Genomic DNA, 26015 nt, shown 5'->3' on the forward strand with positions numbered 1-26015 from the left:
ATTTCTTAAATTATTTAATGATTATTTACAAAACCCTTTAGAGAGTATTGCTTTCAGTTTTATATAGTTTCAAAGTGGGCAAACAGATAAAAGATTCTATAAACCTTATACCTACTGAAGATAAGAATAAAAGCAATTGTGGAACTTTACAGATAGAAGACACGTAGTAAATACAGTTTATTATTATAAACTGATTAATATAATTCCTTACTTGAGACAATAAATGTAGCATGTAATATTGTTTCCTGTTTCAGGACAGAGACTGCTTCTTGTTGATATTTGCATCACTAGCATCACCCAATAAATGGTGACGATTGAATGAATCAATTAATGAATGAGTATGAGAGAAAATTCCTAAGAACTAACTTCCAAGCACTTCAATCTAATCCCTAGGCCCTCCCAGTTTCTCTCTTGCTGAGTGTCTTCCCAGATTATTGATGCTTTACGTGAGCAATCAGGAAAGAGGAAGCAATCCAGATGGAAGGCTAGCTGTGGTCAGATGCCTCTGAAATGAACAAAGTATTTGCAGATGTTTCAACAAGTGGAGGGGTTGGGCTGAGTCTAGGCCACAGGAAACAACTTCCACACCTTGGGGCTACTACAATAAAGGTATCATCGCTCACTGGCACAGGATTTTGTTGGAAACTTGAAAAGGCACTGGGGTTGGAATGCTGCATGAATCCAGACTTGCCTCAGGAATGCCACAAGTGATCAGAATTAAGTATAGAAATTAATGTGATTTGTAAAAACAGCAGTAAGTTTCATGGCTATCTGGGAATCAAATCCTTTAATCACTTTAGACAAAACTAATGAAACTAGAAGAAACCATTATTGATTTTGAGTCTCCTTCTAAATTAGTTGGCCTTTGGCTTTTGGAGAGCAAAGTTCAAATTCCAGTTCCTGTCTGACAGGAAAATAAGTCAGACACAAAGTAGATAGATAGTCTTTTAGACTCCAAACTGAAACAGCAGGGCAGAAAGGAGATCTGAGTCTTGAAGAAACTTTGTTTTTGAAGTTGCTGAATTCAGTCACCTTCTGTGATATTTTTCACTGCCTTTTGGGGCAGTTCACTTTATTTTTAATTAAAAAAAATTTTTTTAGTGCCATCATTTTATTTTGTATCAGGGTATAGCCAATTAACAATGTGATTATTTCAGGTTTAAGGCTGTTCACTTTAGATTTATGATATTTGTCCTTGTTGGCAAATCTATTCAAATGTAAATAAGGAACTTTGTATTTTCTAATGGAAAAATTCTAAATTCTACTATGTTCAGTGCGTGTTCTCTTCCAGACCATGTTAAATTTCTAGCGGTGTAGTGGACAGTGGGGCGCATGATTATAAATACCAATTGCTTGATAAGATATTAATAAGATACAAAGCCACCTTAAAAAGCTCAGAGCTAGATTCAGCCACTTACTGACTTTGTGCCCTGGTCATATTACTAGGGCTTCCCTGGTGGCTCAGAAGGTCAAGATTACTACCTGAGCCTATTTTCTCATCTCTCACATGATAACGATTGAGGAGGATGGTTTTGTTTTTGGCTTGGTGAGCAAGGAAGAGATTATTTTCTAAAACAATTATCTGAATGCTTGGCAACATTGGATTTGTCCCATAAAATCCTAAACTTTTAAAGTGAGAAGATTTTATAGTAGCATAGCTGTGGACACTTACTAATAGGGTTAAGATTTTTAGTACCCCAAATGAAAGTTTTTTGAAAAATTATAAAGAATAAAAGAAAATACTGGCACTATTACTAAAATTGGGATATTTGGAGGGTAGAGTAAAATTAATTAACCCCAACATTATTAAAGAATTATACATATATTGCTATTCTAATTGAATTTGCTCTTTTAAAATATTGGGATTCAATATACACAGACTAGATGCTGGCAGCAAATCCTTTTATATATTTTTTTAAAACAAAATAGGTGTATTAGATTTGCTGCAACTCCCTCTTATAGAATTAGAGCAAAGAAGAAACTTAAGTATCATCAAGACATCAAATTCCTCATTTTATGGATGAGGAAATAAATTCCAAGAGGATAATTTATTTTTTTAATTATTGTTATTATTATTACAGGTGCTGTACAAGGCACCAATCTTGGTTTTGGGCATTCAACAGTGAACTAGACAGATGTGGCTTCTTGCCTTAAAACACACAGTTAATGGAGGAGCTGGAATCAGAAATGAGTCTGTGAATTTCTAATTAACACAACTTGCATTGGTCAAGTACTAACTCTGGACCAGGCCCTAAGTATTTCACCTACATTAAGTCTTGAAATCTTCCCTAACTTTAGTAAGGAGGAACATGTCTTTCCACTCCTGATGTCTCCTTCTGTGTGGTGGGAGCTCAATAAATGTAATAATCCTGGCTCCTCTCTCGACATCTGAGTTAGGAAAGCGTAACAGCTTATGAGTAGCCGAGCACCTCCCCTTCTTTAGGACTGAGCTGTCCTGAAGGGAATGTTCTTTGCTCCTTTGGGCCCAAAGACGAATAGGGCAGAAGGAGGCCTTTTTGGGTCTTGTGAGCAGGAAGAGAAGTCTCATACGGGGGTTTTAAATGAGGCAGCTCTCGGTCAGATATCAGCCTTCTCATCAGTAAAATCTCTGTCAGTATGTACGCAAGAGAGAAGCATTTCATAAAAATGAGTAAGTAAGCAAGTGCATACTCTCATATTTATACCATCTCAAACCAACCAGGTTCTCTCCAGCATGCATATCTACGCCTTGTGCTCTGATCTCATCTGCCACAGCATCCAGGAAATAGTACCTTAAAATATTATCCATATAACCTTCCAGGATCATTTGGCCCAAACAGCAGAGCACCTTGCACAGCAGCCTGGACCTGTTGCAGACGGTACATTAAATTAACCATCATATCTTCTAAACAGATTTGGTCCAATTTCCTCAGTTTCTAAATTGTGAGGGTTTGTGGTTGGACTTTTTGGGAGACAGAACGGTAAGATGATAGAAACATGGGACTTATAGAATTAGAAGACTAAGATTTGACTCTCACCTGGGTAACTCTAACTTTGAATCTCTGTTTTCCCTCTAGATAACAACACAGATTGTCTTACTGAGCTCACCTGATTGTTTGAAGCCCAAAGAGGAAAAGGAATGTGTAAGTGCTTTATAAACTGTAAAGACCTCTAAAAACATTAGTTGTTTATAGGCTTAAAGGGCAATCTTTTAAATCATAGTTCTTATTTTTCCTATGGATTTTAAGCTTTACTTTATACAAAGGTGGTTGTAAGGTTTGGTGATTCATAGTGCACTAGATGGTTATTATTCAAAGGCTGAAAACCATGCTACTAAGCTCTCCCATCTTCCAACCAAGATTATTCACTTAATTAATGTAATCAACAATAAAAACCTCTCTTCCATTGCTGTCTACATTTTAAACCATTAGTCTTCTGTATTACATAATGCTTCTCTCAGTGACTTCCTTTGAATTTTGAGCAGATTTGTAAAATCCTTGCACAGTAGGAAGGAGCAGCGGTACACATAAGAACTGGAGTGGAGTTGGGGAAGGATGAAAGAAAGGCTGCAAGGAGGTGAAAGACAGAGAAGGGTCTGGGCTGTACATTTCAACTAAAAGTACTGATAAGGAAACAGGAGGGGGCAGAAAGTCACCAGGAACAAGGGAACATGGGTTCCAAGTAGCACCTTTAACACAAGTTGTTTAAAGGTTTGCTCCTTCTGATCAGTCTACCAAATCTCAACCTGAAAGTCAGAAGAAATGGATTCCAATCCTGCCTCTCGGACCATCTGTGTGACATTGGGTATGTAATTTTGCCTCCTGGGGTCTCATTTTTCATAATCTACAAAATAAAAGTTTTAGACAAATATTCTCTGAAACCATTTCCACAACAAATATTCTGTAATTCTAGCAGAGAGCCCATGAATTCTCTCCTCTTTCAACATTTAAGTCTTATCTTACCCAGGGGAAAAATTATCTTAGAAATGTGGTAAGTAGTTGGGATATGTGTGTTTGTGTAGAGGCTAATGGTAAAGTTACATCACAACATCATAAACCAGAGAGAAGCATTTCATAAAAAATGAAAACTATGAGTAATTAAGCAACTGTACACTATCATATTTGAACCATTTCTTGTATAAGCAAAGGAACTTCCTAAGAAGTTGTTCCAGTTATAATTGTATTCTGATATGTTCACAGTCCATTTTTAAAACTGTTGAGCATTACAAACACTACTTGAAATATTAATGAGTACACACCAGCCTAAAAGCATAGTCTTCTTGACATTGCTTTAAGTCACTAAGAGAACAAATAAACTATGTACAATAGTTGTTAAATCCTCAAAACAATGCATTTTCTTCCATGTTTTTCTGTATGGTGATAATTCTGTTCACTGCATAAGTGGTAGTGGTGGTGTTTTAAGTGCTAAGTCGTATCTGACTCATTGTGACCCCATGAACTATAGCCCGCCAAACTCCTTTGTCCATAAGATTTCCCAGGCAGGAATATTGGAGTGGGTTGCAATTTCCCTCTCCAGGGAATCTTCCTGACCCAGGGATCAAACCTGTGTTTCCTGCTTGGCAAGCAGATTCTTTACCACTGAGCCACCTAGAAAACCCTCACTGCAAAAGCAGGTTTAAGCAAAAGGAATAATATAAAAAGTCCAGCTATATGACCTCAGGCATTAAAAACAAAATGATTTGGGGAGGGGATTCACTGAATCAGTATTAATCTTTATGAAAATCTGGTGGAATCAAAGGTATTCCTGTGTCTTTCATATATTTCAATAAACTGTTAATGTCTTTGGCACCTATTATAAAATGCCAGGGCTTCCCCAGTAGCTTAATGGTAAAAGAATTTGCCTACAATGCAGGAGACATGGGTTCAATCCCTGGGTTGTGAAGCTCCCCTAGAGAAGAAAATGGCAACCCACACCAGTATTCTTGCCTGGGAAATCCCATGGATAGAGGAGTCTGGCAGTCTATAGACTATGGATAGCAAAGAATTGGACACAACTTAGCATGCACATACATACATGCACACAGTGAATAACATCTACCTATATCACTTTGCTGGAGAAGGCAATGGCACCCCACGCCAGTACTCTTGCCTGGAAAATCCCATGGACAGAGGAGCCTGGAAGGCTGCAGTCCATGGGGTTGCTGAGGGTTGGACACGACTGAGCGACTTCACTTTCACTTTTCACTTTCATGCATTGGAAAAGGAAATGGCAACCCACTCCAGTGTTCTTGCATGGAGAATCCCAGGGACAGGGGAGCCTGGTGGGCTGCCCTCTATGGGGTTGCACAGAGTCGGACACGACTGAAGCGACTTAGCAGCAGCAGCATATCACTTTGCAAATGTACAAGGATATCCGATAAATTTCTAGACTTACTTGAAATTACTCGGTCAAGGATATACATTTGTGATTTTAGCAGATATTGCTGGAGACTTTTACATTGCCACTTCCCTGCTCTACTCCCTAAGAAGTTGAGAATTGTGGCAGTGTAATGACAGATGTTACTTACTGACAATGGCAATGCTTGTTCTCCATGTTAACAGTATGGAGGCAGAAAAAATAGAATCATCACACCCCCTCAGCTTCTTTTGGTCAGTATTTCTGATTTATGAAGGAGAGAATCCATTTGACCAGGTTTGTCGTATCCAGCCTAGCCTCAAGGTCTCCCAGAGTCACTAGCCTAGGGTTGTTTACCAGCCTTGGGTCACATGCTCAACTAGAATTCAGTCTTGTGGTTTAGGGTCAGCCTGATGAGCCTGGGGCTGCCTCTCCAGCAGGGGTTGTGGACAGAACAGGCTCTCTTCAGAAGGAGCCTCAGCAGGCAAATACTGGAATTAGGACATCTACAGGGTGACTGTAATTCCAGTTTTCCCATGAGGGTCCCAAGTTAGGTCTATGGTTTGGCATCATTACCAACAGTTTTCTCTTCCATGGTTAAAAATGCCCCAGTTTGTACTATAACTTACTAGTATTGAATAAAGTTGGGCAGTGCTGTTCATATTATGTTGAAAGGAGCCTGGGGTTTGTAAAAGTGCCTGGGGAGAGACTGTAAGAGGGAAAGGGAGATACCAAGCAGGTGGGACTAGGGCCCCATTGCCACTGTCTAATGTGACTGAGAATTTAAACTTGTAATAAATAAGCATATTTCTATCTAATAGGAGTTAGACGGTTCTCAAAACTTAAATCACTTGTCCTGTCTCTCCTGACACATGAGTGCCACTGGGCATTTTCTCCACCAGAATAGATCCTTGAGAACCTTTCAAGGCAGTAATCCCTTGACCTCTGCAGATATAATATCTGCACTTACCTAGTGATTTGACAGTGCAGATGGGGCCCAGCCTTAAACTGATGGGCCACTCGTGGCTTTTAACAGGAGCTTCCCTAGCAGTACTTTCACCACACGCAGAGTCAGAACACGGAGTCTGGTCTAGGTGAGAGAACGGGCGCGAGTGACACTCTGAGTTCAGTTCAAAGATGCTACACTTTGATTTACTTCCAAAGCAGCATGTAAGCAGTGCAAAGGATAGACATGAGGTAAGGCAGATGCAGCTGTCCAGTGCCTCCTTTGTTTTTCACAGTCATCATAAATTTGTTCGTCTTGGCAGCCTGAAGAGACTGAGATGTCTGGGAGGTCAGGGGAGCCCAGAAGTATGGGCTCAATATCTTTCATACCTCCAGACACGTTAGCAACCAGAAATAATTTATGCTACCATATAAGGCAAAAATGTAGTTACTCAGTAAGCCATTTCGTGCAGGCTAATGTCCAGATTCCAGACCTTGAAATGCTTGCTGTGCCCAGCCTGGGGCAGTTGCTCCTTATCTACACCTGGGCGGCAGGGTGTAGGAGTTTTCCACTTATTTTGTAGGCAGGCCTGGCCTTGGTCTACCACAAACATATTTAGCCTTTAAGTTCTCAAACAAACTCTTGGCCTTCTCCTGAATTAACACAGGCTAAAGGACATCTGTGTTGATTCTGATCATCTATCTCTGTGGGCAAGGCTTTCCATTTTGTTAATCACCGTGCCTCATCTCTTGCTGATTACCCTTGATTGCAAAAGCCCAGTTCTTCAATTGCTGCCTGATTCTCTTTGTCCTTCAGAACTATTCCTTCTGGGAAACAACTCATCCCTTACACACATGCAACTCTCATCATTTTCTCCTCATTTAAAATGTTTATTCTCTCTACTTTGGTTTCCATCACAGCCATATGCATCTTCTTACCAGCTCTTCCAACAGTCCCATGGTCTTTGTACTCTCTGGACAAAACAGAGTCAAGAGGGTTCATAAAGTACCCCCACATCTATGCACAATCACAGCAAACATGGCAGTGACTAAAAAATGGCCACTGACAACTGATAATATCATTAGTCTATACCATGCTGGACAGATGAAATTTTGCTATGGAGCATAGTTTTGTTTAAATCTATGAAAGTACATTGGTTTAAGCTTCTTAAATAAGGTAGTTTCCTTTCCTCTTTCTCCTTGTTTCACTTCTTTTTTCCTTTTCTCAACCTCTCAACCAAAGATAGCTTAAGATCTTTTGTGGAGTCCAAAGAAGCTGATTATGGCTTGAAGGATGGAAAGAAAATGAGTAAAATGGCCAGTGAAAACAGGGAGGCTGCAAAAATAAAAAGGGAAGAAGGGTGGAGTAGATCACTGCTAACTTGGATCTCCTACATGTCCATAAAGTTAGAATTTAATTTGTATCAGTTTGCAAAAACAAACACAGGTCCAGCTCCACCCTGCCAGCCCCTCCCAACAGGGAAAGATTATATTATAGAAGGAATTATACTAAGAGAAGATTATATTTTCCACACACCAGTATTAGGCTTGGCTTTCTGACTTGTTTTGACTAAGGAAATATGAGTAGAAGGGACACGTGACTTTTAAAAGCGATTGCATAGTTCTGCCATTGCTTTCGGAGAAGGCAGTGGCAACCCACTCCAGTACTCTTGCCTGGAAAATCCCATGGGCAGAGGAGCCTAGTATGCTGCAGTCCATGGGGTCGCTAAGAGTCAGACATGACTAAGTGACTTCACTTTTATTTTTCACTTTCATGCATAGGAGAAGGCAATGGCAACCCACTCCAGTGTTCTTGCCTGGAGAATCCCAGGGACGGGGGAGCCTGGTGGGCTGCCATCTATGGGGTCACACAGAGTTGGACACGACTGAAGCGACTTAGCAGCAGCAGCCATTGCTTTTTTCTCTGCTCTAAAGTGACCAGTGTGTCACAGGTAGTGATTACTCCTTCAGTCCAAGTCCCAAAATAAAAGTGACATGGAATAGAACATGAATGAGAAATTAAATCAAAAAACAACTTTTGTTGTTGTAAACCACTAGACTATCAGGATTTTATGTTATTGCAGCATAATGTACCTTGACCTAATTGAAGAGACATTCATTCCAGAAGGCAGAGAGAACAGAAGTCGGGATGTGTGGGAGGGGTAATACAAGTCAAGGAGATTGTGACACAGCAAGACAGGAGATTTAGGTGCCAGTCAGACATCAAGTAAACCTCCAATGAGAACAATATAGGCTCTGACAGGAAGATCCAAGATCAGTTCAGTTCAGTCGCTCAGTTGTGTCCGACTCTTTGCGACCCCATGGACCGCAGCATGCCAAGCTTCCCTGTCCACCACCAACTCCCAGAGTTTACTCAAACTCATGTCCATTGAGTTGGTGATACCATCCAACCATCTCATCCTCTGTCATCCCCTTCTCCTCCTACCTTCAATCTTTACCAGCATTAGGGTCTTTTCAAATGAGTCATTTCTTCACATCAGGTGGCCAAAGTATTGGAGTTTCAGCTTCAGCATCAGTCCTTCCAATGAATATTCAGGACTGATTTCCTTTAGGATGGACTGGTTGGATCTCCTTGCAGTCCAAGGGACTCTCAAGAGTCTTCTCCAACACCACAATTCAAAAGCATCAATTCTTTAGCACTCAGCTTTATAGTTCAAATCTCACATCCATACATGATTACTGGAAAAACCATAGCCTTGACTAGACGGATCTTCGTTGGCAAAGTAATGTCTCTGCTTTTTAATATGCTGTCTAGGTTGGTCATAACTTTTCTTCCAAGGAGTAAGTGATCAATCCAGAATCAGAGAAACCAAATGGAGCAAACCTGCACAATGACTTTCCTTCAGGAGATACGAGGAGAGAAAAAGGACATAAAATTTAGACTGTACTGAATAACAAAAGTAACGTATGCTTACTTGTCTACAGGATAGAAATGAAAGATTTGAGGGATAGGACTAAGTGAAACTCCAAGTCTTTTCTTTCCTCTGGGCCAAGTTTGACTGCCTGTGGTATGATTGAAAGCCCCGGATGAAATTCTTAATGTATCCCACAAAAATCTCTATGAAGAAGGGCCATTTCAGAGAGAAAATGGGAGCTGCAGTAGGTCAGGTTCAGCCTACTGCCTGGGCCCAGTTCCTATGGTTAGATACAAACTATGGAGGTTGCAGGTCCCAGGTCCTGGATTGGTGTACAGCTCATAGGGAGGTGCATTTTAGGGCAGTTTTTTACTTTCCTATATTCTTCATTTCATATGAGTTTCAGATCCAATTGATCTTGAAAGCCAGGATTCTAATTTCTCTCTGGAGCTGAGAGAAGTTGTATTTAGAGATAGGTTTTTCCCACACGTTGAGGATTATTATATGCAATCATCATTGTGTTGCAGGAAAGAGCCAATTCTAACTCCATGATGGATGGTTTCTTTGACTTTAACCTTTGTTTTTCATTGCTTTTGTTATTGTAATCATACATAATGACCTGCCTCACGGAATCATGCCCCACTTTCTGCAGAGATTAACACATCCCCTCTCTGAAGTTGGCCATTCCAGGAAATATTTGCAAGGTAACAGTCTTTAAACTCTGCCCCTTCTCTGTCCTATAAAAGAACCTGGCATCTAGATCTCACAAGATGGTTATTTTGAGACATTAATCTGCCATCTTCTTGATCAACCAGCTCTCCAAATAAAGTTGTATTCCTTGGCTCAGCACTTCAGTCAGTCAGTTCAGTCACTCAGTCATGTCCAACTCTTTGAGACCCCATGGACCGCAGCACACCAAGCTTCCCTGTCCATCACTAACTCCCAGAGCTTGCTCAGACTCTTGTTCATTGAGTCAGTGAGGCCATCCAACCATCTCATCCTGTCATCCCCTTCTCCTCTTGCCTTCAGTCTTTCCCAGCATCAGGATCTTTTCAAATGAGTTAGTTCTTCGCATCAGGTGGCCAAAGTATTGGAGCTTCTTCTTCATAATTAGTCCTTCCAATGAATATTCAGGACTGATTTCCTTTAGTATGGACTGGTTGGATCTCCTTGCAGTCGAAGGAACTCTTAGAGTCTTCTCCAACACCACAGCTCAAAAGCATCAATTCTTCAGCGCTCAGCTTTCTTTATAATCCAACTCTCACATCTGTATATGACTACTGGAAAAACCATAGCTTTGACTAGATGGACCTTTGTTGGCAAAAGAATGTCTCTACTTTTTAATATGTTGTCTGGGTTTGTCATAGTTTTCCTTCCAAGGACTAAGAGTCTTTTAATTTCATGGCTGCAGTCACCATCTGCAGTGATTTTGGAGCCCCAAAAAATAAAGTCTGTCACTGTTTCCATTGTTTCCCCATCTATTTGCCATAAAGTGATGGGACCAGATGCCATGCTCTTAGTGTTTTGAATGTTGAGTTTTAACCCAGCTTTTTCACTCTTCTCTTTCACTTTCATCAAGAGGCTCTTTAGTTCCTCTTCGCTTTCTGCCATAAGGGTGGTGTCATGTGCGTATCTGAAGTTATTGATATTTCTCCTCACAATCTTGATTCCAGCTTGTTCTTCCTCCAGCCCAGCATTTCTCATGATGTACTCTGCATATAAGTTAAATAAGAAAGGTGACAATATGCAGTCTTGACATACTCCTTTACCAATTTGGAACCAGTCCATTGTTCCATGTCCAATTCTAACTGTTGCTTCTTGACCCGCATACAGATTTCTCAGGAGGCAGGTAAGGTGGTCTGGTATTCTCATCTCTTGAAAATTTTTCCACAGTTTGTTGTGATCCACACAGTCAAAAGCTTTAGCATAGTCAATGAAGCAGAAGTAGATGTCTTTCTGGAATTCTCTTGCTTTTTCTATGATCCAACAAATGTTGGCAGTTTGATCTCTGGTTCCTCTGCCTTTTCTAAATCCAGCTTGAACATCTGGAAGTTCTCAGTTCACGTACTATTGAAACCTAACTTGGAGAATTTTGAACATTACTTTGCTAGCATGTGAGATGAGTGCAATTGTACGGTAGTTTGGACATTCTTTGACATTGCCTTTCTTTGGGATTGGAATGAAAACTGACCTTTTCCAGTCCCGTGGCCACTGCTGAGTTTTCCAAATTTGCTAGCATATTGAGTGCAGCACTTTCATAGCATCATCTTTTAGGATACCTCAATACCTAGTCCTTAGGTTAATTGGTCTGTCTTGCAGCAATCAGACCAAACTTGGAATCAATAACAATTGTTTTATGAGTGTTGTCAACATTGTTGCTGAGATAGATAAGTCCTGCCTGTACCAGGTACAGAGTATGAGGTCACAGTCATACATACAGCCTAGCTCTCTGGGATGCAGGAGGGCAGTATGATTCTCAGAGCATCAGCATCCCCTGGAAACTTGTTGAAATGCAAATTCTTGGGCCTTATCCAACAGCTACTGAATTTAAGATTCTGGCAGTGGGGCTCAGTGATCTGTGCTTTAATAAACCCTCCAGGGATTTGATGCATACTTAAATTTGAGAGGAGAAGGCAGTGGCACCCCACTCCAGCACTCTTGCCTGGAAAATCCCATGGACGGAGGAGCCTGCAGTCCATGGGGTCGCTAAGAGTCGGACAAGACTCAGCGACTTCACTTTCACTTTTCACTTTCATGCATTGGAGAAGGAAATGGCAACCCACTCCAGTGTTCTTGCCTGGAGAATCTCAGGGACAGGGGAGCCTCGTGGGCTGCCGTCTATGGGGTCACACAGAGTCGGACATGACTGAAGCGACTTAGCAGTAGCAGTAGCAGTAAATTTGAGAACCACTGCCTTAGTGGAATCAGTCTGAATAACAAGCATGTAGTCTTTTTCTCAAGGCACATCTTAATAGCCCCAGGCTAACACTTGGATCAATGCCACACCCTCCTCTGAGTTTATTAAATGATCATCCATTCCAGGTTGCCAGCAGGCCTCACTATCTTCATGCATCTCAAAGTGGAGGAGGTGATGGGTAGGGCTCAGGCCTTCTTATAGTGTTGTATTGAGCACCTTAGCTAGCATCTCTTGGGCCTGTCCAGCTTGGATCTAGGTCGGCTTTGGGAGACATAGACAAATATACCTTTCACTGATCTCTTGTCTCCCTTTGCATAATGTCCACATTAGACTAAAGAGACCATTGATGAAATCTACACTCTGAGGTCAATATTATCTCCATTTCCACACAAGAAAACAGGACTGTGGAAACTTTAATAACTTGCCACAACCATAAGGTTAGTAAATGATGGAGTTGGGTTTTAAATCTAGTCAAACATCAGAATCCACTGGGAAATTGTTTGGAACGTTCCCAGGTGCATACTTTAAGAATCCTGCTCCTGAAAAATACTATCTACACTGATTTAACAGCAAATGTCAAAAGTGCCCTACTCTTGCATTAACCTGTTGTCACCAGTCATTTGCTTTCCAAAATAAGGCAATTGACTCAAACATTAATAAATGAAGATATATTGATAATTCTAACTTCAGTATAGATGTATTGTTATTTCTCTTAAACTATTTGCTCAGTAAAATTTCTGCCAAACTTAAGGGCAAGAGATGTTGACTTCTACTGAACTTCAAGCTTTACACAGCTCCCCTGGGATGTCTAATTGGCCACTCACACTGAACATGTACAAACAGAACTCTTCATTCCTCTTCCACAAACACTTCCTTCCCTGATCCTTCCTATCTCAGTAAATACACCATAGTAGTGGTTAAGCCAAAAGCTCAAGTGTCATTTTTCATTCCACCCTTTCCCATATATGTCTACCTCCTCAGCATGTTCTGGGTAGTTCTACTTCCAAAATGTATTCTAAATCTATATACTTTTCCGTTGCTACTGCTACCATCTTGTCCAAGCCATCACCATCTCTTGCCTGGATTACTGCATTCACCTCCCAGACAGACTTCCTGTTTTCACCATCCTACCTCCTAAAATCTGCTTTCCACACATATTCTGTGTAAGCTTTTAAGTACACTGGCTTGTGTCACTCTCAAGTGTAAATCTTCCGAGGTCCCCCATGGCATTCAAAATGGAATCCAAATTCCTTTCCATGGCTCTGAAAGGCCTCACAGGATCCAGCCCCTGATGATTCCCTGACCTCATCTCCTCCATGCTCACCCTTGCTCACCTTCCTCTGCCCCTCTGGCTACCTTTCTGTTCTTTAGCAGGGCTGTCTCTGTGGCTCATTGCTGCCACAGGGCAGCGATGCTGTTCCCTCTATCTGCAAACTTCCTTCTTGGGATCTTCACTTGACTATCCAAGATACCAGCTTTCAGTTCTCAGAGCAAATGTCAATTCCTAAGAAAATCCTTCTGTAACCACCCAATCTGAAGCAATGCATCTCTGCCCCATCACAGTACCCAGTTATTGCCTTCACAGAGAGTCAGAACATGCACCTCCAAATACACTGCTTTGGCGTATTTATTATTGTGAGCTGAAGACAATTGAGAAACAGCAGATGCAGCAAGTGTTCTCTGCTCTTCACCCTTTCTACCTAAAAGCATGGCATAAATTTCCAGTGAAAAAGATCTCATCCTGATATCAGAAAAAATAAAACATTCTTATCTGGAGATGAATTGACACCAAGATGAATCTGCACAAATAAATCTTATTATAATAACCTTTCCCTTCCATTAGATCCTCTCATATTTTTCCTAGTCACATTTTCACAATTTACTACCTCTAGAAACCTAAACCCTTTCCTTTTCTAGTTACTTTTCCACTATTTATCACTCTTTGTTAAAATGGTGTACAAGCCCCCATGTCTCACTGCTTCTTTATGGTTTTACCCCTTTGCTCTTTAAAGCCCCCATACCATAAAAAATATGAACATCAGATAAAATGTGTATGCTTTTCTGCTGCTTAATCTGTCACTTGTCAGACAGGTCCAAGCTACAGATCATAAGACAGTAGAGGAAGAGTTTTTCCTCTATGATTGCACTTACCTACCAAAATCTATATTGTTTATCCTGGAGTTGGTGATGGACAGGGAGGCCTGGGCATGCTGCAGTCCATGGGGTTGCAAAGAGTCGGATACCACTGAGCGATTGAACTGAACTGAGCTGATGTTTTGTTCAATGTCATCCCCAATAAAATGAAAGCTCAGTGAAGGTAGGAAATTATTTGTTCTGTTTACTATCATATCTATAGGCTTAGCACATAGTCATGCCCCATAAATGAATCTCTACAGAGGGGATATAGTTTAAGTCCCAAGGAGAGTGAGATATTTGAGAGAGAATATTGAAGGGAAAGTCCCACTAACTGGCCACCAGTGATAGAACTGTTTGTTTCTGGTCCTGAGCACAAGCTACTACCCTAATAGAGCATTTACTAAATGCTCAGGCAACAGATCTAATTTAAAGAGAGAAGAAGACAACTGTGAAGATTTGAAGGAGGACAAAGTAAATGGCCAGGAAAGAGCATTGTAAGGCACACAGTAAGAAGTCTAAAAGTAGAAAAAATACCAAAGAACAAAAGCTTAATTTTAAAAAGCAGTTTTAGCAAAGAATCCTAGGGAGAGAAAAGGGATGGAGCAGCACGGGGATACCATCAGGGAGAGAAAGCAGGAAAAAAGAGAAAGACAAACACAGAGAGGGGATGGAGAGAAATTAGATAGTAAGCCATATTCTGTTCAACAGTGAATTCAGACTAACTCAAGTTTGAAGCAGGGACATTTGCTGGGTTGACAGTGATAACAACCCTCCACCAATAGTGGGTTTGCCCAGGTTTATCACAGTCTCTGATGGCCCATGATGGCCTCTTCAGGTTTCATGTGCCTCCTGACCCTTCTCATGAAGAGCCTGCTGTGGTTGATCTGAGGTGCCGCTACTAGAATGGCAAATTAATAGGAATTTATGTAGTGTGTGCTGCTACAGTGATACATCTTCTCTGGCAATTGCTAGTTTATTAGCCATGAAGTACCTATAAAGTGTTTGTGTAGGGAAGTATCAAAGCAGAAAACAAAGTGATTAAAAAAACATTTTTTTTTTATTTATTTGGCTGTACAAGTCTTAGTTACAGCACACAGGGTCTTCAGTCTTCATTCAGTTAGATCAGTCGCTCAGTCGTGTCCAGCTCTTTTCGACCCCATGAATCGCAGCACACCAGGCCTCCCTGTCCATCACCAACTCCCGGAGTTCACCCAGACTCATGTCCATCGAGTCAGTGATGCCATCCAGCCATCTCATCCTCTGTCGTCCCCTTCTCCTCCTGCCCCCAATCCCTCCCAGCATCAGAGTCTTTTCCAATGAGTCAGCTCTTCGCATGAGGTGGCCAAAGTATTGGAGTTTCAGCTTTAGCATCATTCCTTCCAAAGAAATCCCAGGGCTAATCTTCAGAATGGACTGGTTGGATCTCCTTGCAGTCCAAGGGACTCTCAAGAGTCTTCTCCAACACCACAGTTCAAAAGCATCAATTCTTTGGTGCTCAGCCTTCTTCACAGTCCAACTCTCACATCCATACATGACCACAGGGAAAACCATAGCCTTGACTAGACGAACCTTTGTTGGCAAAGCAATGTCTCTGCTTCTGAATATGCTACCGAGGTTGGTCATAACTTTCCTTCCAAGGAGTAAGCGTCTTTTAATTTCATGGCTGCAGTCACCATCTGCAGTGATTTTGGAGCCCAAAAAAATAAAATCTGACACTGTTTCCACTGTTTCCCCATCTATTTGATGGGACCAGATGCCATGATCTTCGTTTTCTGAATGTTGAGCTTTAAGCAAACTTTTTCACTCTCCACTTTCACTTTCATCAAGAGGCTTTTGAGTTCCTCTTCACTTTCTGCCATGAGGGTGGTGTCATCTGCATATCTGAGGTTATTGATATTTCTCCCGGCAATCTTGATTCCAGCTTGTGTTTCTTCCAGTCCAGCGTTTCTCATGATGTACTCTGCATAGAAGTTAAATAAGCAGGGTGACAATATACAGCCTTGACATACTCCTTTTCCTATTTGGAACCAGTCTGTTGTCCCATGTCCAGTTCAAACTGTTGCTTCCTGACCTGCATACAAGTTTCTCAAGAGGCAGATCAGGTGGTCTGGTATTCCCATCTCTTTCAGAATTTTCCACAGTTTATTGTGATCAACACAGACAAAGGCTTTGGCATAGTCAATAAAGCAGAAATAGATGTTTTTCTGGAACTCTCTTGCTTTTTCCATGATCCAGCGGATGTTGGCAATTTGATCTCTGGTTCCTCTGCCTTTTCTAAAACCAGCTTGAACATCAGGAAGTTCACGGTTCACATATTGCTGAAGCCTGCCTTGGAGAATTTTGAGCATTACTTTACTAGCGTGAATTGAGATGAGTGCCATTGTGCGGTAGTTTGAGCATTCTTTGGCATTGCCTTTCTTTGGGATTGGAATGAAAACTGACCTTTTCCAGTCCTGTGGCCACTGCTGAGTTTTCAAAATTTGCTGGCATATTGAGTGCAGCACTTTCACAGCATCATCTTTCAGGATTTGAAGTAGCTCAACTGGAATTCCATCACCTCCACTAGCTTTGTTCGTAGTGATGCTTTCTAAGGCCCACTTGACTTCACATTCCAGGATGTCTGGCTCTAGGTGAGTGATCACACCATCGTGATTATCTGGGTCGTGAAGATCTTTTTTGTACAGTTCTTCTGTGTATTCTTGCCATCTCTTCTTAATATCTTCTGATTCTGTTAGGTCCATACCATTTCTGTCCTTTATCAAGCCCATCTTTGTATGAAATGTTCCCTTGGTATCTCTAATTTTCTTGAAGAGATCTCTAGTCTTTCCCATTCTGTTGTTTTCCTCTATTTCTTTGCACTGATCGCTGAGGAAGGCTTTCTTATCTCTTCTTGCTATTCTTTGCAACTCTGCATTCAGATGCTTATATCTTTCCTTTTCTCCTTTGCTTTTCGCTTCTCTTCTTTTCACAGCTATTTGTAAGGCCTCCCCAGACAGCCATTTTGCTTTTTTGCATTCCTTTTCCATGGGGAAGGTCTTGATCCCTATCTCCTGTACAATGTCAGGAACCTCATTCCATAGTTCATCAGGCACTCTATCTATCAGAATAGGCCCTTAAATCTATGTCTCACTTCCACTGTATAATGATAAGGGATTTGATTTAGGTCATACCTGAATGGTCTAGTGGCTTTCCCTACTTTCTTCAATTTAAGTCTGAATTTGGCAATAAGGAGTTCATGATCTGAGCCACAGTCAGCTTCTGGTCTTGTTTTTGCTGACTGTATAGAGTTTCTCCATCTTTGGCTGCAAAGAATACAATCAATCTGATTTCAGTGTTGACCATTTGGTGATGTCCATGTATAGAGTCTTCTCTTGTGTTGTTGGAAGAGGGTGTTTGTTATGATCCGTGCATTTTCTTGGCAAAACTCTATTAGTCTTTGCCCTACTTCATTCCGTATTCCAAGGCCATATTTGCCTGTTACTCCAGGTGTCTCTTGACTTCCTACTTTTGCATTCCAGTCCCCTATAATGAAAAGGACATCTTTTTTGGGTGTTAGTTCTAAAAGGTCTTGTAGGTCTTCATAGAACCGTTCAACTTCAGCTTCTTCAGCGTTACTGGTTGAGGCATAGACTTGGGCATAAACATAGTGCTGTTTCAGCAGTTACCAAATATTCAGTGCTATGCTAGGTGGAATAGGCAATGTAGAAGTAAGCTGCTGCTGCTAAGTCGCTTCAGTCGTGTCTGACTCTGTGTGACCTCATAAACGGCAGCCCACCAGGCTCCGCCGTCCCTGGGATTCTCCAGGCAAGAACACTGGAGTGGGTTGCCATTTCCTTCTCCAATGCATGAAAGTGAAAAGTGAAAGTGAAGTCACTCAGTCGTGTCCAACTCTCAGCGACCACATGGACTGCAGCCTACCCGGCTCCTCCGTCCATGGCATTTTCCAGGCAAGAGTACTGGAGTGGAGTGCCATTGCCTTCTCCATATCTGAAATTAAGCAGTTTCAAATTCAGTTGAGAAGTCGAGATACAAAAAATGGGGACAGATTATATTTAAGTACTAATTTGCACAAGATAATTAAGTACAGACAGATCTCACCTTGCTTCGAGTGTAGAATGTAAAAATGACTATGCAAGCTGAAGCCGCGCCCAGTGATCTTAATCAATCGGAAATATTATGATTATTCCAAGACATTTAAAATTTTCTCTGAAAACATTAAAAATCCTCTTAAGTTTCCTCTTAAATGTATAGGAAAAAGAAAAAAGTAGTAAATACTCAGTCTGTAAACTATAAAGCATTAGAAATATTGAGGATTAAAGTATTTTATTTCTTTGTGAAAGCTACATCAAGAGTAGTTTCAACTGTACTTATAGTCTTATCATATAACTTGCTATAAATCTGTTCCATGCATTGGCAAAATTATGATTTCTTTCTAAGTTTGCATCAGCTTCCAACATTTTATCCCTTGCATGTTCACTGTTGTGAAATGTCTCCAAGAGCTTTTTTAATATGACGTCTTTTCCGGGATTCACTTCCTCTGGGACTTCGTCACCCTTTTCATCACAACCACTTTCCTCTTTAATGTCATTAGTTTGTTCACTAGGTGCCTCTGGGTGCACATGGAGAAGGGCTCACACTGCAGCAATGCCAACATCACCACAGTCTGTTATTTCTTCTATAATTCCATTCACACTGGATTCAGATTTTACTTCCAGCATTATCTCTTTCTGTACTTGGCTGCACTTTCCTCACTGTTGATCAATTCCCTCTTTTGATTAACCATTTCTGTAAAATGTCACAGAGGTTTATCTCTGGGAGACAAGGAAGCAGGGCAACTGCACAGTTTACTATCTCTGTGATAACAAACAAATCTGGGTGAACTTAATAACAGATGCGAGGTGACCATACAGGCTTTGGAGGAAGTGATGTGATTAGTCATGGATCGTGATGTACATCTGTTATTTACATAGTGATTGGTGCACTGAAGTGTTAGGAACAAAATTTGTACTTTATGCACTTACAGTTAATATACCGTAGAGCATGCCGAGTAAGATTTGAACTGTGTTATTGAGGGCCTAGTATTATTAATTAATGTGTAATACCTGCAATCCACACATATCGAAACCATGTAGAAGACCTCCTGTTCTACATATCTGTGTTAGATTTCAGAGTATATCAATAGAAAAATACGTTCTCATGATAGAAAGCTATCTCATATGTTATAACCAAATTGGATTAAACATGAAACGTTAAGGGTAATACATGAAAGTAAAGTCTTAAATGTGTACCTTAACGTAAGTAAAGCTAATAAATCTCTACTAAGTCACAGATTAGTACACCTAGTATAGAGTGCCATGGCACCAGAGGCCAGAGTTCAGTGGTTGGTGGTGTTCTCTCACACTTTATTCCACCTTTTTTTCTCTTCTACTTTTACCTTTTTGTTTTCCTTTTCTCCCAGTTGAAATTCAGATACAATTAAATGTAATATATTTTATTGAAAATAGCAACACAGAACCCAATTTATATAAAAGTGTTATAGCTCTCTATCTCCCTCCTCCTTTTTACCCTTCTAATTGATCTTTCTATCTGCACCCAGATAATGTTTTTCTACTCATAATCATGATGAAGTCATTATGAAGTAGTGGAAAGTGGAATGATTTTTTTCATGTTCATATTTGTACTATGTTCAGTGTTTGAATTCTTCATGACAAGCATTGATGAACATGTTAATGGCTACAAAAGCAGTAGCGATTTTCCTCAAAAGCAAAACAATGAAATTTGAATGCATTGTTAAAAATAATTGAAGGAAATCTTCTAGAATCTTCCTCACTGGCCAAGCAAAATTTATGAGAATTTTTCTGAGGCAGGCACAATTTGGCATTTTTAATGGGAAAATAGGTACTTGATCTTTTCCTGTGTACTCATATTATGAACTTGATTCTTCTTAAAGGGAACTGACAATAGCCATGGGTCTTCCTAGAAAGCAATCAACTGCTTATTCTTTTAACTCTCTCTGCTCTGCTAAAAGTTATTCCTCTACTATAAAGATCTTACCAAATTTTTGTTGTTGATAAAATTGTAAACTCCACGAGAACAGGGACCATATATTCTTCATTCTTGTACGTAGGTACTGATAAATATTTGTGGGTATAAATGTTTTAAAATTTTTTTCTTAAAATATAAAATCAGTGCTTTGCTATATTAAGAGTGAAGAGCTGGTTTAAAAGTCTGCCTAAAATTTTGTTTTGTTTTGTTTTCAAACTCAGAGCTTTCCAGTTCAGGACTATCAACCTTCCCAGACTGTATAGAGAGGCTGAAGATTCTAGGAAAACACTCAGGTTTACATTCAAATATTAAGAAATCATCAGTGTGGTGGGTAGTTTAGTCACTAAGTTGTGTCCAACTCTTGCAACCCCAAGGACTGTAGCCTGACAGGCTCCTCTGTCCATGGAATTCTCCAGGCAAGAATACTGGAGTGGGTTGCCATTTCCTTCTCCAGGGGATCTTCCTGACTTAGGACTTGAACCCAGGTTTCCTGTATTGCCGGCAGATTATTTACCGACTGAGCTGTGAGGGAAGCCCAATCATCGATAGTAAGTGAAAATGAGAGAGAAGCCATATGAGTCTGTTTTACATTCCTTTAAATTTTGCTTCAAATAACACTTTTTTATAGTAAAACATATTAGTGTTTATTATTAATACATTGATTAGAATACCTACATGTTTCTAGCACACTATTTTTTCCCCAAACCCTAGCTGACAGATGGGCTTTGTGCTTTTGTCCTTGGTTGAGCAGATCAATTAAAAAAGAAGAACAAACACCTAGTTACACTGTATTCTCAACCTTACTATGGATAAAATCGGGATTGAGGTTTTTTAAATCTGTTTCTCTTCTTTATATTAACTCCTGGGAGTTCTGCTTGTCTATTAGCCTCAATTTCTATTGAGACAAAGAGCAGTTCCAAACCTCTCTCCTGCCCTGCTCTGTCACCTCCAAAGCCTCTTTAATTTTATATTTTTTGTTGTTTATAATAGATGTCTCATGATCCCCTAAGAGTTAGTATCTTGATAGAATTCTCTCCCTTCTTAATCACCAAGGCCACTTCGACTCTGACACTTGAGAGTCCCTCACAACAGTTTTTCTCATCTGGTTGTTCTGATTTGTCTCAATTTGTTCTGTTTAGAGTTCGTGATAACTGCTTCCTCCCCTTCATTTCCACCACTCCTGAATGAATCCTAATCCTCCTTATGCCTGGATTGTCCAACAGTCTCTACCCAGAGCCCCCTGACCCCAACCCAGTCTGCAATCAGGAGGCAGAACAGACCCTCAGCTACCACTTTCATCCTTGTTCTGCCCGCTGGAATCTTCAGCAATTCCCTAAAATTAACTGTATTTTATCAGCTTCCATTTAAGAGTTCCATTATCTACCTCCTTTTCTTATCAAATTATGCTACTTTCTTGCTGAAAACTGAGCATTTATAATCAAATTATGCTGCTTCTCTATGGGAAACCTCATTTCACTCCAGACTGCTTACCAAGGCCTAATAAAGTGTCTGCCTATCTTTCTGACCTTGTTTCCTACTGTGCTTGCCACAGTTCGCTTGTTTCTTTCTGTTCCTTCTTGCCCAAAGCCCTTTACACTAGCTTTTCCCTCTGATGTGAAAGTTCTCAGATCACTGTATGACTGGCTTTTTCTCATCATTTGGGACTCAGTCAGCAACTGCTGATTCCTCAGAGAAGTCTTCCCTGATCATCCCATCTAATGTGCATTCTCTGCTGCTACTGTCACATTGTTTAGTTTTATTTTATTCATAGTACTTTATATCATTTTTCACTTGTTTATTACCTGTCTGTGCCATTGGAAAAACCAGTCCACAAAAAACCAGGACCTTGGCTCTCTTGTTTACTGCAGGGCTTAGAACACTGCCTAGCACACAGTTGCAGCTCAGGAAATATTTCTTGAGTGAATGATAGTGACATGATTTTTACCCCCTAATTAAATCAAGCCATTCTCTGTGCTGTCTTGCCTGTCCATTTACAAATTCATAATCAAGAGTCTTCTTTATTATGTTCCCTTCTACTGAATTCCCCTATTGTTCCTTCTTATGAATTTGTATTAATCACTTCCTTCAAAATCTAGTGGGCTTCCCTGGTGGCTCAGAGGTTAAAGCGTCTGCCTCCAATGTGGGAGACCCAGGTTTGATCCCTGGGTCAGGAAGATCCCCTGGAGAAGGAAACGGTAACCCACTCTCTAGTATTCTTGCCTTGAGAATCCCATGGACGGAGAATCTCGTAAACGGAGAAGCCTGGTAGGCTACAGTCCATGGGGTCACAAAGAGCTGGACATGACTGAGCGACTTAACTTTTCAACTTTCATTAACTTTCAAGATCTAGCACAAGTGCTGCTTGCAAAAACCCTTCTTAAATTCTTCCTAACGTGAGCATTCATTTGCTTCTCTCCCATAAATTCACCCCATGGTTTTCATATCATCTTGTACTTTAAAAAAATATATCAATGTGTTGCTTTGTAACTGCAATTTGTGTGTGTGTGTGTGTGTGTGTGTGTGTGTGCTTTTTGAAGTCATCTAAAATTGTTTTCCTGTTGAAAGAAGGTGTAGTTAAGTGATGGAAGCTTTAGACTGGAAGTCCTAGAGAACAATTTCAGGCCACTTTAAACAGGCTACTTCCCACATCTATAAAATGGAACAGTTAGTCTAGAACAGAGGTGTTAGTCTAGTCTAGAACAAAATGGCAGCCTACAGGTTGAATGAGACACACACATGTGTTTCATCTGGCCTGAGGAAAGTTCAAATTAGTTGGCAATGTTAAAAAATTGGGAAATTTTTGCAGAACTTGGAATTCTACCCTCTCTGGACAAAAAAAAAGAAAAAGAAATCAACAGATGGGGCAATAAGAAGCCTACATTTCTACATGGGAACAAATCCACTGAGAAGGAAAGTGACTGTTCCTTAACACAGGGTTGGAACTCTCTGATGTGACATGGTGCCCTAGTTGCCTGGTACTTCACTTCACTTGTTTATGCTAACTCTCTGTTAAGAGTTTGAATATATAACCCCAAGATTGTATCAACTCTGAGGTCCCTTCTAACTCTATATATCTATCAGTTCAGTTCAGTTCAGTCGCTCAGTCGTGTCTGACTCTTTGCGACCCCATGAATTGCAGCACGCCAGGCCTCCCTGTCTATCACCAACTCCCGGAGTTCACTCAAACTCATGTCCATTGAGTCGGTGATACCATCTAGCCATCTCATCCTCTGTCGTCCCCTTCTCCTCCTGCCCCCAATCCCTCCCAGCATCAGAGTCTTTTCCAGTGAGTCAGCTCTTCACATGAGGTGGCCAAAGTATTGGAGTTTCAGCTTTAGCATCATTCCTTCCAAAGAAATCCCAGGACTGATCTCCTTCAGAATGGACTGGTTGGATCTCCTTGCAGTCCAAGGGACTCTCAAGAGTCTTCTCCAACACCACAATTCAAAAGCATCAATTCTTCGGCACTCAGCTTTCTTCACAGTCCAACTCTCACATCCATACATGACCACAGGAAAAACCGTAGCCTTGACTAGACAGACCTTTGTTGGCAAAGTAATGTCTCTGCTTTTGAATATGCTATCTAAGTTGGTCATAACTTTCCTTCCAAGGAGTAAGCGTCTTTTAATTTCATGGCTGCAGTCACCATCTGCAGTGATTTTGGAGCCAAAAAAATAAAATCTGACACTGTTTCCACTGTTTCCCCATCTATTTGCCATGAAGTGATGGGACCAGATGCCATGATCTTTGTTTTCTGAATGTTGAGCTTTAAGCCAACTTTTTCACTCTCCTCTTTCACTTTCATCAAGAGGTTTTTGAGTTCCTCTTCACTTTCTGCCATGAGGGTGGTGTCATCTGCATATCTGAGGTTATTGATATTTCTCCCAGAAATCTTGATTCCATCTTGTGCTTCTTCCAGCCCAGCGTTTTCATGATGTACTCTGCATAGAAGTTAAATAAGCAGGGTGACAATATACAGCCTTGACGTACTCCTTTTCCTATTTGGAACCAGTGTGTTGTTCCATGTCCAGTTCTAACTGTTGCTTCCTAACCTGCATACAGGTTTCTCAAGAGGCAGGTCAGGTGGTCTGGTATTCCCATCTCTTTCAGAATTTTCCACAGTTTCTTGTGATCCACACAGTCAAAGGCTTTGGCATAGTCAATAAAGCAGAAATAGATGTTTTTCTGGAACTCTCTTGCCTTTTCAATGATCCAGCTGCTGCTGCTGCTGCTAAGTCACTTTAGTTGGGTCCAACTCTGTGCGACTGTTGGCAATTTGATCTCTGGTTCCTCTGCCTTTTCTAAAACCAGTTTGAACATCTGGAAGTTCACGGTTCATGTATTGCTGAAGCCTGGCTTGGAGAATTTTGAGCATTACTTTACTAGCATGTGAGGATTCTAGATAAATGTATCTTATCTCTCTACCAAGACGTGAAGTTATAGTGCCTTGAAGGATAGTGCCTGGTTCTTTTCTTTGCTTATGCAGATTATAGTGCTCAGATAAAGCAGATGCTTAAAAGTTGTTTGTTGAATGTTAAATTTAGTTATATATACAAATATGCAGTAAAAACCAAATGCTACCTAATAAAAACTTTATTACAAATGTTTGTTTGGCTTTTACAAAGAAAGGCATCATATCAAATGTAATTAAAATACTAACACAGAGTTTATATGATATGGAAAATTTAACTCTGGACAGATATCAACCAGATGAAGTTTCACTAGGCAGGAGGAAAGAAATGTCTCTCAGTCTTCTTTGTCTGTATGTAACTCCCACTAACAGTTCATTGTAGTTCTGCAGGTGTATCAAGAGCAGATTGTACTCAAGAGATGAAAAAATATTGCTATCTGCCCTCCCAAGTAACAGTCATGTGTTCAACAGCTGGGACTTGCTGAGACCCTCATTTGTTATAATACCAATTATTACCTTTGCTGTATTCCCACAAAACCAGAAAATATTTGGCATAGTTCAAGACCACCATATTTAATAAATCCCTTTATTCTTTCTGCAACAATCCATTAACTTTTAAGGGGAACACATCACACTAAAATATTTTCCATGGATTAACAGCAATAGATATTAGAGTCCACACCCAGATTGGGCCATATATGGTACACTGAGGTAAATAGAAGTGTTGAATCTATTACTGAGGGCAGATTTGCTGCCAGGGTTGTCAAAGACTATATTCTGAACACTTTCTTAATTTTTTCCATTTCCTACTATTAATATAAAGAGTACTCATAAATGACATAAATATTTCATTTGAGAAAAGACTGCATTACTCAAAATGTCTACAGTAACAAAAGACATAGTTGATACTGTGCCATTCATATTAATACCAGAATAAGTCTTGTTTATGAAGTTTGAATAATTGTAATATTTGAAAAATATTTTAGAAATTTACATTTATTTGGAACATTATATTCTAAAGAATTAAAAGACAAAAAAGTTAAGCTAATTGAAGATGTCAGCAGTTAATTTGGACTATTTTAACCTCTATCATGTGTACAGGGACTGAGTTGGTGTGTACTTTTATACTATCTATGAAAACATGGCTTAATAAGTAAATGACTAGTATAAATAATATTTGAAAGGAAGCATTTACTTACCAAAGAAAGTAATTTGTCTTCCAGCACTTGAGATTTCTTTTATTTATAAAGCATTCTATTCAAAGTATAGGCAAGACCAGACCTTCTTGGATATGCTAATTATTTTTATCTATCTACTAAATCTAGGTCTTAACTGCCAGTACTTGTTAGTC

The 26015-nt window shown here is 40.2% G+C and overlaps 1 long non-coding RNA gene across 4 annotated transcripts in view; it reads left to right on the forward strand.

Annotated features, from left to right (window-relative positions):
* Positions 1 to 549: 549 nt before the first annotated feature.
* The window catches only part of LOC129644953 (uncharacterized), a 30876-nt gene continuing 5410 nt past the window's right edge, over positions 550 to 26015 (forward strand). Inside the window, exons 1-3 of one of the 4 annotated variants that reach the window (XR_008711081.1) lie at positions 700 to 1546; positions 2702 to 2858; positions 3057 to 3122. This is a non-coding gene — a long non-coding RNA (uncharacterized LOC129644953). Of the gene's footprint in view, positions 610 to 699; positions 1547 to 2150; positions 2651 to 2701; positions 2859 to 3056; positions 3123 to 3487; positions 3784 to 26015 lie in introns of those variants that run through there. The other 3 variants (XR_008711082.1, XR_008711080.1, XR_008711079.1) reach the window with 3 other exon arrangements.

The sequence above is a fragment of the Bubalus kerabau genome, chromosome 2, assembly GCF_029407905.1.
Source record: "Bubalus kerabau isolate K-KA32 ecotype Philippines breed swamp buffalo chromosome 2, PCC_UOA_SB_1v2, whole genome shotgun sequence".
In the NCBI taxonomy this organism is placed as follows: Eukaryota; Metazoa; Chordata; class Mammalia; order Artiodactyla; family Bovidae; genus Bubalus; species Bubalus kerabau.